Consider the following 12,506-nt stretch of genomic DNA (forward strand, 5'->3'; position numbering starts at 1 on the left):
TTTGATCTTATACATAGGATGCAATGGACTACAATAAAGTTTTAAAGGGATGACTGGAAGTCTTTCAACTATACTATTGTCACTGCTTATATAATGGAGGCTGTGGCAGCTAATATTGAATGAATTGAGGCAACTTCAAACACATATAGGCTATGTTCACACAAGGTTTTTTTCAGCTCCGTCTAAAATAACGGACGTTTTTCAAAGCCTGGCATCCCCTTAGTGCAATGACGGGTGTTTGCACATTATTTTAGTTTGGGTTACTAATTGCCCTTTGGTTGTGGCTTAATTGAAAAATCCATTGAATTTAATAGTAAAAACGGAAAAAGAACGGTGACAGTAGAATTGTGTGTGAACAACTAATAAAAAACGTCCACTATTTTCAAAAAACGTCCGAAAATAATGTTCATGTTCATTATTTTGATGTCCGCGGCAAAAACATCCGTTTTTCAATGCATTGTGTGCATAGAACGTCCGTCTTCCCATTGACTTCAATGCAATTGCATTGAAGTCAGTTAAATTGCTGCAAAAACGGACGTTTTTTTAAATAGCGAAATCGGATGTTTTTTCTCCATTTTTGACATTGTGTGAACATAGCCATAGATACAATGGTTTGGTTAGATCAGGGATTTTCAACCAGTGTGCCGTGGCACACTAGTGTGCCGCGACACATGGTCGGGTGTGCCGCGGGGAAAGTCCCCCAAACTCTGGTGCCCCTGTGAAACAGGAGAAAACAATGGGGGAGAGAAACCTGGGGATGGGGGAGAAACAGGGGAGAGAAGCAGGGGGGAGAGAAACATGGGGATGGGGGAGAGAAACAGCGGAGAGAAGCAGGGGGGAGAGAAACATGGGGATGGGGGAGAGAAACAGCGGAGAGAAACATGGGGATGGGGGAGAGAAACATAGGGATCGGGGAGAAACAGGGGAGAGAAGTTTGGTGGAGAGAAGCAGGGGGGGAGAGAAGTATGGTGGAGAGAAGCACAGGAGAGAAGCACGGGGGAGAGAAGCACAGGAGAGAAGCAGGGGGGAGAAGTATGGTGGAGAGAAGCACAGGAGAGAAGCAGGGGGGAGAAGTATGGTGGAGAGAAGCACAGGAGAGAAGCACAGGGGGGAGAAGTATGGTGGAGAGAAGCACAGGAGAGAAGCACAGGGGGGAGAAGTATGGTGGAGAGAAGCACAGGAGAGAAGCACAGGGGGGAGAAGTATGGTAGAGAGAAGCACAGGAGAGAAGCACAGGGGGGAGAAGAAAACAGGCCCAGGTTTCACACTGAGTGAGTATAAATAAATTTAGAATCTATATTATTAACTATATGTATAATATGTACTGTTTTAGTGTCATTTTGTGCCATTTTGGTTGGTGGTGTGCCCCAGGATTTTTTAAGTATAAAAAGTGTGCCGCGGCTCAAAAAAGGTTGAAAATCACTGGGTTAGATGATGGATCATTCTTTAATCATGCTAAAGAGGCAAAGATGAGAGAGCAACAGTATTTACATTCAGGACAGACAGCTATGAGTAGGCTTTCTTGGAGCCTACCCACTCTAACATATTGATTAAATAGACAGTGTCATTTCAGCGCAATAGCGAATATCTAGATAGATAGATAGATAGATAGATAGATGGATAGATAAATAGAGCTGTAATATATCTTATCAGGCAAAAATGCTTCCTTCTCCTGCTACCACCCTTCACTCTCCACCTGGGGACACAGGAAGATAGAAAGAGACAGCTCTGTTCAAGATCTAAACCCAATTTCGACTGCTCATTACAGCATCATCATGGCTTCCATGCCGCTGTTGCAGCTTTTTTTAGGCTGTGTACAAAGACAGTGCAGGGTCTCCTCTTCTGTGTGTGCAGACACAATAGATATAAAGCTTTGACCACCAGCTCTGAAAGTTACTAATTTAACTTGTAGAGTAGAAATCTGCAGAAAAATTCTATATACAGTATAAGGTATATGCCAGATATAGTGCTACTCCTCATGTACACACACAGGGGAGGGTATCTTGAAGGGTCACCAGAATGACAAGTATGTTTTAAAAGAGTTAAAAGTGAAGATTAAAATGATCCACTGTCTACAGAATAGGAAATAACTAGCTTATTGATGAAGGTCTTACTGCTAGGATCTCTACCGATCATGAGAACAGAGGTGAAGAGCACCCCTGGCAGCATGCATGCTCGACTACTGCTTCATTCATTCTCTATGAGACTTTTGAACCTGCAGAGCGCTGCAGTTGGCTATGTTCGAAAGTCCTATTAACTGTGAATGGAGTGGTGGCTGAGATTTAAAAAAAAAAAAAATAGGATACCTCCCCAACAAAAAACAGACCGAGAAACAACCCAATATCAATTCATGTAAGCATATTTTTTTCTTAAAATTACTTCTCAAATTATCTTTGAGAAGAACCCTATAGTAGTTATTAGAGATGAGCGAATCTCCAGTATTAGCGAACCAAAACTACTTCCCTACACTCGGCCGTCAGCTTGTCAGCCAGCTGCCTTTGAATTCTGCTCTGACTCCACGTGCCTGGAAAAGCTGGATGCAGTCCTGGAAAACTTCTCCCAGGACTGCATCCAGCTTTTCCAGGCACCCGGAGAGGAATTCAAAGGCAGACATCTGACAATTAGTGACAGTTAATGAATTACGAACAACTATGGAAGCCCATCTATAGTACGGTACGCAATTCTGGGTCTCACTATGGACGTGTGAATGAGGCCTTAGCTTGCTTTACAAAAGACAATTTTACCTTAACGCAGAAGAACCGTGTCCCTTTAACATTGCACTTCGGAAAGTTTATGGAAGGTACTGAGTGAAAATTATGTTTTGTCCAGTCCAAGACAGACACTTTTCGGAATAAAATTCTTCCCTCGACAGATTGAGGTTGGGTGTGAAAAGGGGTGACATTCACGGCGCTCTGCAGAGTTTATGAAGGGCAAACGCCATCACTCTCCTGGATGGCAGCTTTACAATAGCCTCTGAGCCATGCAGCATCCCTGAGGATAAGCTTGGCCCTCCTGTTACAATAGACGCTTTGTAGAAATGCAGTTCAGCTGCTAATGTTTGCATAGGCTCATTATAATATAGATTATCTTCTAATAAATGCAGTAGTGCAAAATATGCAAAACTGATCATTTGTCCTTAGGCAAAAAAAAAACCAAAACAAAAACTTATGTTGTGATCAGCAATTTTTTTCATATCGATAGCAACATTGCTCTCTTAAATCTTGGGTTTTAATGAATCCTATGAACTTCTCATGTATTTATTATCGAGTGTGACCCTGACTGTGTATTCAAGTCCTAGTATCAGTGACAGATGTCCTTGTGACTTCCCTGAGGAGAGCTTGTCAAATATGCCATTGAGAGATGAACTGATTCTAGGCACCTGTCAGGCTATTGAGTAGTGAATTATGGACTGGGCAATTAAATACGAGCTCCTTGTGTACACCCCTAGCCCCAAAGATGAAAAGGGTACAGATTCAATTAAGAACCTGTTTGTAACAACTTGTGCTGTAGCGCTGTGATACTTATTTAGAATTATGGTCGCCGGCCACTGAATCCTGATCACTGCATATGGACATACGTTTATAAAGTCCCAGAGTATTTACTTGCCTCCCGGGCTGGTAGTGGGCGTTAGTATTGTTATTATCTATAAGTAGTTTATTATATGTTTTTCAAAATATTTAAAACTAATGTACCACCAGGTACATCACTTTGGGGGAGATTTATGAAGACCGACGTACAAGAGCGCCGGTCTTATATTAGGCCCCGCCCCCTTTTCCCCAGAGCATGCCTCTTAGTGAATCCAGCTGGGCGCCCTAACTTGCGCCTGGCATACTAAATCTGCTTCCAGCAGGTGTAGATTTGAATCATGATAAAAGAGGCGCAAGAGGAGGCCACGCCTCCTCCCAGCCTTGTCACGCCCACCCAAGCTCCCCCAGCCCGCCCATTGGGCGAGCGGGGCATACCGCAGGCGTATGCCAGGGAGAAGAAGCAAATCTGTCCCTTCTCCCTGGCATACACCTCAGGCGGACCATTCATAAATGTCCACCTTGGTGTTTCTTACATGAAAAGACCGGCACTGGTGCGGGGATGCAGGTGCCGCAGCCTTTTTTTTGAACCACCACTCAGTTCCCGCGCAAGGCGCTGGTCCATTTCCGGGCACCGACCCAGCATGAAGCACTGGGGATGGGCCTACCAGACTCCAGTGTGATGAGACCCCCCTCCCCTCCCCCACTGTGACACGGCTCCATTAGAAGGACTATGAAGAAAAAACATATGCACAAAAAGGTAGCATATCAAGAAAAAAAAATCTTTATTTAAATAACCTTACAGTACACAAAATATTTATAAAACAGGAGCAGTAAACCTAGGGAGACAAGCCCTAAATGCCACTCAATAATAAAAACACTAAAATGTCATCCTTGGTCCATCTGGCATCCCGGCCTGGACTCAACACCCTACCTGACCCCGGACTCAGCACGAAAAAAAATCTCCCAAACTATTACAAAAATCATGGGTAATGCAGTAATAATGAAAATGAAAAGTGTACTGAAAACAATATCATCATGTGCGGTACAGTAGATAAAAGGATGGGTCAGGTGGGAGCAACAAAAACACCCCACGCGTTTCGCCGTACCCGGCTTTCTCAGGGATGCGAGTAGCAGTAATATAACAGCACATATATTTATGAGAGCTCCAATTACAAAGACAACCCCAGAAACAATCAAAATATAATTACATACCATGTGCAGGGTAACACTGTGTGTTGGACCAAACACCGGCACCATCTTGTGTATAGGGCACATGCTCCAGAGTCTCAAACACTAGAGACCAAACATAAGAGTCTACAAGAAGATGTCGCCCGCTATATAAAGGGAAGAGATGGAATGGATAATCGCTGACAACCTGAATTATGACTCACAAACCTGCTAGCTACAGGGCAAAGTTCACATTATAGAGTTATGGGGAAGTAGCTTCCTAATATATCCAAGACATAGGCCACAGAAACATGGCTGCCTTGCTACAGAGCTGTTATACAATGGCTGTGACACTGAACGGTACACTGAATTGCATTAGATACAGAGTTGCATAGAATGGCATACTAAATAATGTATTGTAGGTGGACAAGATCCCTTAGCTCCAAGAAAATGGCATCCATCAATTATACTGAAATAGCTATTTCAGCATAACTGCCAAGCTCATGGTAACGTCGCTTGTAGATCAGGTTACAATTTAAAAAAAATATGGGGGAGATTTATCAAACTGGTGTAAAGTGAAACTGGCTCAGTTGCCCCTAGCAACCAATCAGATTCCACCTTACATTCCTCACAGACTCTTTGAAAAATGAAAGGTGGAATCTGATTGGTTGCTAGGGGCAACTGAGCCAGTGTCACTTTACACCATGTTTGATAAATCTCCCTCTATGTCTTGCAAAGCGCTCGAAAATCACACAACACTCGTAATCCGAGGTCCCGTTGTATATAATAACTTTGTCAGTTTCTGTAATGGTGACCAGATCCCATATCCCAGGAAGCCAATTAAAGTGTAATGGCAGGCTTTATTTATCTAGCTGGAGAACCCCTTTAAGAAGTAATTACATTCCTCTACAACCCTGAAAGTGCTTCAACTTTAGAGACACTCGGAAAAAGCTGCGTCCGGGGCTTTGAAATAGTTGATAATTGTACTGTCCACAATGTAATTACGTTTAATTAAAACATAATCACTGCCCTTGATTTAATGGTAGTAAGAGAGTGGCAGGATTTCTGTAAGCATGAAATGCATTAAAGTATAATTTCACTGATTGCTGAGTTATACATCATATTGTGTAGTGGTAATGGTCGCATTGTGGTAATGTATAATGCCAGACGTATAATATAGCAGACTTTTCAAAAAGCCAAAGCCCCATGGTTCTAATTGTTGAGGAACAAAACATTGACTTATAACACAAAAAAGACTCATTTGTATATTCAATGTCTCCGACCCTGGATGTTTTTCTTATTGCCCAGACTAAATACCCCCCCTAGGGTCGTGACCCTCCATCCTGCAGCATATAATATACAGTAGATACATCAGTGAGGGCGTTATGCTTTAAAATTATTTGCCAAACTAGTAACTGGCAGGATAGCTAAGGCTTTCCTTCTTTAGCCTTGTCCCTGTGTACACGTTCAAAGTTTTCATTAGTTAGTCTATGTTTTGATCTGATACAGATGGCAAATGTGCATAGATAAGCACTGTACTCCTTGCAGTTTTTGTCTCACTGCATGAGACAAGCTCCATTACACATCTATGGAGCTTGTGCAATGAGACGGAGATCACAGGGAGGTAAGAGGTCATCCCAAGGGAGAAGACCTCAACTGTGTACTTCTCCCAGCTATATTTAGAGGTCAGTGGGAGTTTGAACACTTGGGGGGACATTTATGAAGCTTACCGCAGGGGCGTACACTAGGAAGGAGGTGCACATTTGCCCCTTTTTCCTGCCGTAACCTCGCTCAACCTCCCACGACTCCTTTATCATAATTTATGCCTGCTCGCAGGCGATCCAAATCTACACCGGCTGGAAGCTGGTGTTGATTTGGTACGGCGGGCACAGGTTCAGGTGCCCAGCTGGCTGGATTCACTTATAGGTGTGGCCTCTTAGTGACTTTGGCTAGGGAAAAGGGGGTTGGGCCTAATTTAAGACAGGTGTACAAGTAAGCTGCTCTTGATAAATCCATCCTTAGATCCTAACTAGAGATGAGCGAGTACTAAAATGCTCGGGTGCTCAATACTCTTGACTTATATTTCCCGATGCTTAGGCCCTCGTTTCGAGTAACAAACCCCATTAAAGTCAATGGAAAACTCAAGCATTTTTGCAGGGGACCAAAGCTCTGCACAGGGAAGGTTGCCTGAAAACCTGGAAACCTCAGAAAATGATGGAAACAACACGGAAATGGACAGGAAACAGCAGGGGCAGCATGTATGGATTCCTCTAGGCACAGGCCATAGCACAGTTAGGATAGGTATAGCTGAACTACAGATCCCAGCGAGCCAAGAGAATGACAGCAACAGGACAAACTGACTACTGACAGCTGCACTACAAGTCCAAGCCAGCAGCCAAGAGTAGCAAAAAAAAAAAGTTTTAAAAATTTTAAGCCTTTAGAAGGACTGTTGGGTTCTTCGTGTCAGATTCCTGCCTAACCGCACACTAATTCCCTGCCTAACACTCTCCCTGACAGACAGCAGCTCTCTCCCTAATCTTATCCAGCCCAGGTCATCTGATCTGGCCAGCCAATCGCTGCTATCGACATGTAGGGTTCCCACATGATGCTACGAGCTCCCAAAGCCTCTCCTGCATGATGATTGGCTGAAAAAAAGCTGGCGAACATGGAGGAAGAGGAAGATGCCATTGTCTCGAATATCGCGCAATCGTCCGAGTAACGAATACCATTGAGTCCCCTAATACTTTAACGAGTACCAAGCTCGGACGAGCATGCTCGCTCATCTCTAATGATAACTGATCAAAACTTTTGACATTTCAAAAGTTTTTTTTTTTTTTTTTTAATAATGACAGGGATGTTTTACAGTTCTAGCAAATGTTTTCAACCTCCAAGTTGTACCGAGTAATAACATAGCACTTTTACAAGTGTATAGGTTCTTAATATACAGTAACTCTGTATGCTTCACATTTTTTACAAAGGTGTATATTTTCAGGTAGAGACCATCGTCTATATGATAGAACGAGGAAGTCCTATGGGTCCATACAGACAGACTCTAAGCACATAGCTCCACATTGACTCTCCCTTCCTTCCCCTGGGTGGCTTCTTCCCTCCTATTGAACTTGACTGATAGCTATAAATAGGGAGAGACCTACAGTACTTATCAATCAAGCCCAACACAATGGGGGGGAAGCTATTTTCTGGTAGAGGCCATTGTCTATATGATAGAACAAGGTAGTCCCATGGGTCCATACAGACAGACCCAGCAGAAAGGGGAAAAGTCAATGGGTCCACCGAGATGACTTTTCATCCTCTACCCAGCTGTGTTTCTTTTTGTTATTTTGATCGAAAAACGATAAAAAGGAATTTGGGAAAGGAAATTTGGAGTTCTCCCACAACAAACGGGTCTCCAGTCTTCAGTTTCGATAAATTCAATGTTTTCTCCATTGAAAGTCTGGAAGAACACAACTGGCTATTTTATAGTGTGATATAACAGTCTTCTAGAACGCGCACAACTACTAAGAGAGTCTTCCGACATCACTTGCTGTCATAAGATAGCTAAAAATACAACTTTACATGTGGCTTAATATTAATTTTTGGAAAAATACCCAGAATAACATCCAAGGCCATAGACCCATTTCCAAGCGATAACCTATATTTGTGTATCTTTAATTAATCTCCCATTTGCAGGCTACGGCTCGGAGATGTATGCATGACTCATTATGATCGGGATGATTTACCATGTCTAATTCTAATAGCTCTTGTTATATCAAGAGATAAAACAGAGAGCGGCAACTAATTATAGCTTATTGCTTGGAGGTATTGTTTCTTATGCTAATATTTTGTTACATGTAATATATGGTGGAGATTAGTTACCATGCGCTTGTGCTTTCTTTTTGATTCAGCTACCATTAATTCTGTATCAAAAGTGGTGCAGAGTGATTTATGGAATCTGGTAACATGCTATTGGATTCCGTAAAGCCATATGTCAAAACTAGTGCAGAAATGTACTCCGTAGTACGGCCTTGCTTTTTTTTTATTTCTGCTACTAAAAATAATTACACGTGTTGAAAAAGAGAAATATAGGCCAATGCATGACAGTATGGTAATAATATATCAATGCTCGCTGGTTTCCCTGGGCACCGCACTCTGCTTAAAATACAACAGTTTGGGGAAGAATATTACACAGTGATATAAAACAGCACGGACTATACATGAGGAGCGTAAAGTGGGCCAAGGAGCAACTTTTTGGAGGGTGGGTACGTTAATCAATTTTTTTTATGTTAGGAATTCTTGGCATTTTGTATTCTAAAGTCCCTATTACACCAATTGATTATTGACCGTATTTGACCGATAATCGGTCATTATGACCGATATTCGATTAATATAGTAGCTCCTGTTAAGAGGTAACAGTCCACCGACATGCATAATACAGATATGACGCCACTCTTTTCTATCAGCCACCTGGGCGATCTAAAGATCGCATGGGCAGCCCCCGCGCCCCCCTCCCCTCACACACTCCTCCCCACTCGCTGTCGATGCAGCGAGCAGGGAATGAGGAACCCCCGTGCAGCACCCTGCGCAGACCCCCCCAACACACCTCCCCACTCGCTGTCGGTGCAATGACAACAATGAGAGAATGAGGAGCAAGCGAGCACTGATCTGACAGATTGGTGCTCATTTGCTCCTAAATATCGATACGTGTAATAAGGCCTTCAGGTACATTCGCTTTAAGTGCCGCATAAGAATAGAACGGCGCTAGAGCAGGGATGCAGGTGCCGCAGTCCTTTTTTTGAACCTTAGCCCAATTCCTGTGCATGGCCCTGGTCTATTACCAAGTATAGGCCTGGGCTGAAGCACTGGAGGTAGGCCGGCCCACCCCCATTGGGAGGAAACCCCCTCCCCTCTGTGACGCAGCTCCATTAGTATCAATGGAGACGTGTCATAAAGGGGAGGGGGCTTCCTCTAACTAGGGGCTCCATAAGATAGGGGATAATTGTCTGATCCCAGGACCCCTTAGCATTAATTAGAATGGGACCCCAGAAGCTTCTGCCAAAATGGAGTAGTGTACAGATTAAACCTCAACTCCACTCACTCTCTATAGACATTCCCATAAGCAATGAGTGGACACTGCCACTCGATTCAAATGTGAGCTTTGGAAGTCCTAATCTCAGGATTATAGGGGATCTTAGCATTTGGACCTTTGCAATAAGACTCTTATCCCATATCCATATGATAGGCTTTAATTGTAGAAAAACTCCTTTCATGTAGGGAATTCCATATATATATATAAAAAAATTCCAGATCCCAATTTATCTGCAGTTTAACCCTAGAATCAGTGTACTTCTTGTTGTCTCGCTATTCCACCAGTCACCAGCGTTTTTAGTAACTAATAAGATCACTGATGGGAGAAGACGGGAATGTCATAAGCTGAAAACGATGATGACACTCGGAGGATTTAAGCTGTCTACACAGCACATTTGTTCCACAATTTACAAAATTACATTTTTCTCTTTTTAATTATATTAACACAAACACACAGAGCAAAGCCGTGATAAATCTCATTACGTGTCATCGCTGAAAACTTTTACTACCGAGAGTTAATGTAACAGACTCTTCACCGATTCCCTGTGAAAGCTGCACACGTCCTCCATAAATAAAGATTAACATTACTGCTAATATTATCCTAAGGATGCCGATACAATAGAATAGATATAGAACTATAGAATAGAATAGTCCAGGAACGGTCTTAGGAACATGAAAAAGTCTTCAAAGTGTTGACCTCCATATTTCCTAGATCTCCATATGATCAACTATCTGCTGGATGACCATAAAACACAAGTCTGATCCATTGAGCCCTCACTACCAAAATAGAAAGTAGAAAGAATCTGCTGCCATCTTGTTAGGACTCTTACTATTGCGGTAACTGAGATCACCTCTCGGTTGAAGACTTTAAAAGGCTCAATATGTCACAAAACAATCATCGAGTAGTTTGTACAGACTATAAAGTTGATGTTAGCTGTGCAGGCAACTAATGATGATTGAAATGACCGCACAAATGGTGCGATCACACGACCAAAGAGCGATTCCTTATTTGTCGCCTGTATTTGTAACCTCAGTCCATTAACAAGACCACAAAATATATATTTTTTAAGGATAAGTTCGGCCATTGCTGGCGATCGTTGGATTGCGGCTCTAGGCTCCCCGCCTGGCTTTGTGATCTCCAGCAGAGCCGATGTAGTGGACCCATTGATGGACTGCCTGCTCAGCCAGTCAGTGACTGGGGCGGGACACCACTGCAGTTACTGATTGGCTGAGCGCACTATCCATCAACCGGGTCAGGCATTTTCCTCTGAGTTGTGTTGTTATAGGAACTTGTGGGAAAACGCAGGCTACAAAAATGGTGGAGGGTCTGGGGTATAAAACATATCAGGAAAGACTTAAGGATTTGAATCTGTATAGTCTGGAGGAAAGAAGAGAAAGGGGGGACATGGTCGAAATCTTAAAATATGTTAAAGGACTAAAAAAGGTTTAGGAGGGAAGTGTTTTTATATATAAAAAAAAAAAGAAGTGAAGAACAAGAGGACACAGTAAGAGGGTAGTTGGGGGAAAGTTCGGAAGCAATGTGAGAAAATATTTCTTTACTGAAAGAGTAGTATATGCTTAACACAAACTCCCAGCAGATGTGGCAGGTAAATCTACAATAACATGTAGATTGTAATAACAATGTAAACCTGCCTGGAATAAACATATATCTATCCTAAGATAATAAGAAGGGAAATACTAAAAGGGCAGACTAGATGGAGCAGATGGTCTTTTTCTGCCAACAATCTTTTTTGTTTCTGAATTACACTTCTCATAATCTGTATTATACAGACCGTAATACAGCAAGAAGAGCTTGTTGTGAGGTCAAGCTCTGTGGATTCTGTGGCTTCATGCCAATTTTTGTTCTATTTTTAATACTATTTTATTTTACGTACATATACTGTATGCAATCAGGCTAAAGGTTTTTGCTACAAGCCTTTAAGTACATACTGTATAAGTTACATGTCTGCAGAGATTAGTCCATCTTTAGTGAAAGCTATGAAAATCAATATGGTTTGGAGAAGTTCAGGACACACAGTAGAAAGTTTACTAGAAATGAATATAAAACAACTCCTGTTGATTGTGGCTATGAATACAAAGTACAAAAAAGCAGAGTAAAAACTACCAATATTTCACGCAGAAAATCTACACTAAATTGTGCGGAAATTAAAGCGTACCTTTAAAAAACCTGCATAGACTTATTCTATTAACTCTTAAGAGTGGTGAAAAGGTGATTTTAGTGCTTTTGCTGCTGTTATTGGGCCCCAAAGAATCCCCTCCATGGTGCAAAATATCAAATAGGCTGAAGTATAAAACAAGAAAGTAAAATCCTATGCAGATGTGGTAAAATAACCAACAATGGAAATGTTCACCCTGGTACATTGGCTAAGAGCACATCTATAGGTCTGGTGCCAAAATGAATTTTAGATGATGACAGAAAGGATAGGTGTGAGGTCCACAGTATACCGTATACGAATGACCAAGGGTTGAAACCTGTTGTCTTACAATATATACTGTGGACCTCACACCTATCTTATCCTATTCTATCTTTCCCTCTGAGCCACAGTTTAAGCAAGTGTCGATGTGCTAGAACGAAGGCTCGATGAACACGCAGCAAGGGCCGTACGGACATCTTTCGCAATGCCCTTGCTGGTATTGCTGGAGAATAAAGTTATACTTACTTCTCAAGGCTCCCCTTTGTCCTAATGGCCTTTCCTCACGTTCCCTGCT

General features: G+C 42.3%; 1 protein-coding gene across 4 annotated transcripts in view; it reads right to left on the reverse strand.

Moving 5' to 3' along the window:
- The window catches only part of ADARB2 (adenosine deaminase RNA specific B2 (inactive)), a 471,923-nt gene that overhangs the window by 276,336 nt on the left and 183,081 nt on the right, over window positions 1-12,506 (reverse strand). The gene's annotated exons all lie outside the window — the stretch shown is intronic.

This window comes from Dendropsophus ebraccatus, chromosome 2, assembly GCF_027789765.1.
Source record: "Dendropsophus ebraccatus isolate aDenEbr1 chromosome 2, aDenEbr1.pat, whole genome shotgun sequence".
NCBI lineage: Eukaryota > Metazoa > Chordata > Amphibia > Anura > Hylidae > Dendropsophus > Dendropsophus ebraccatus.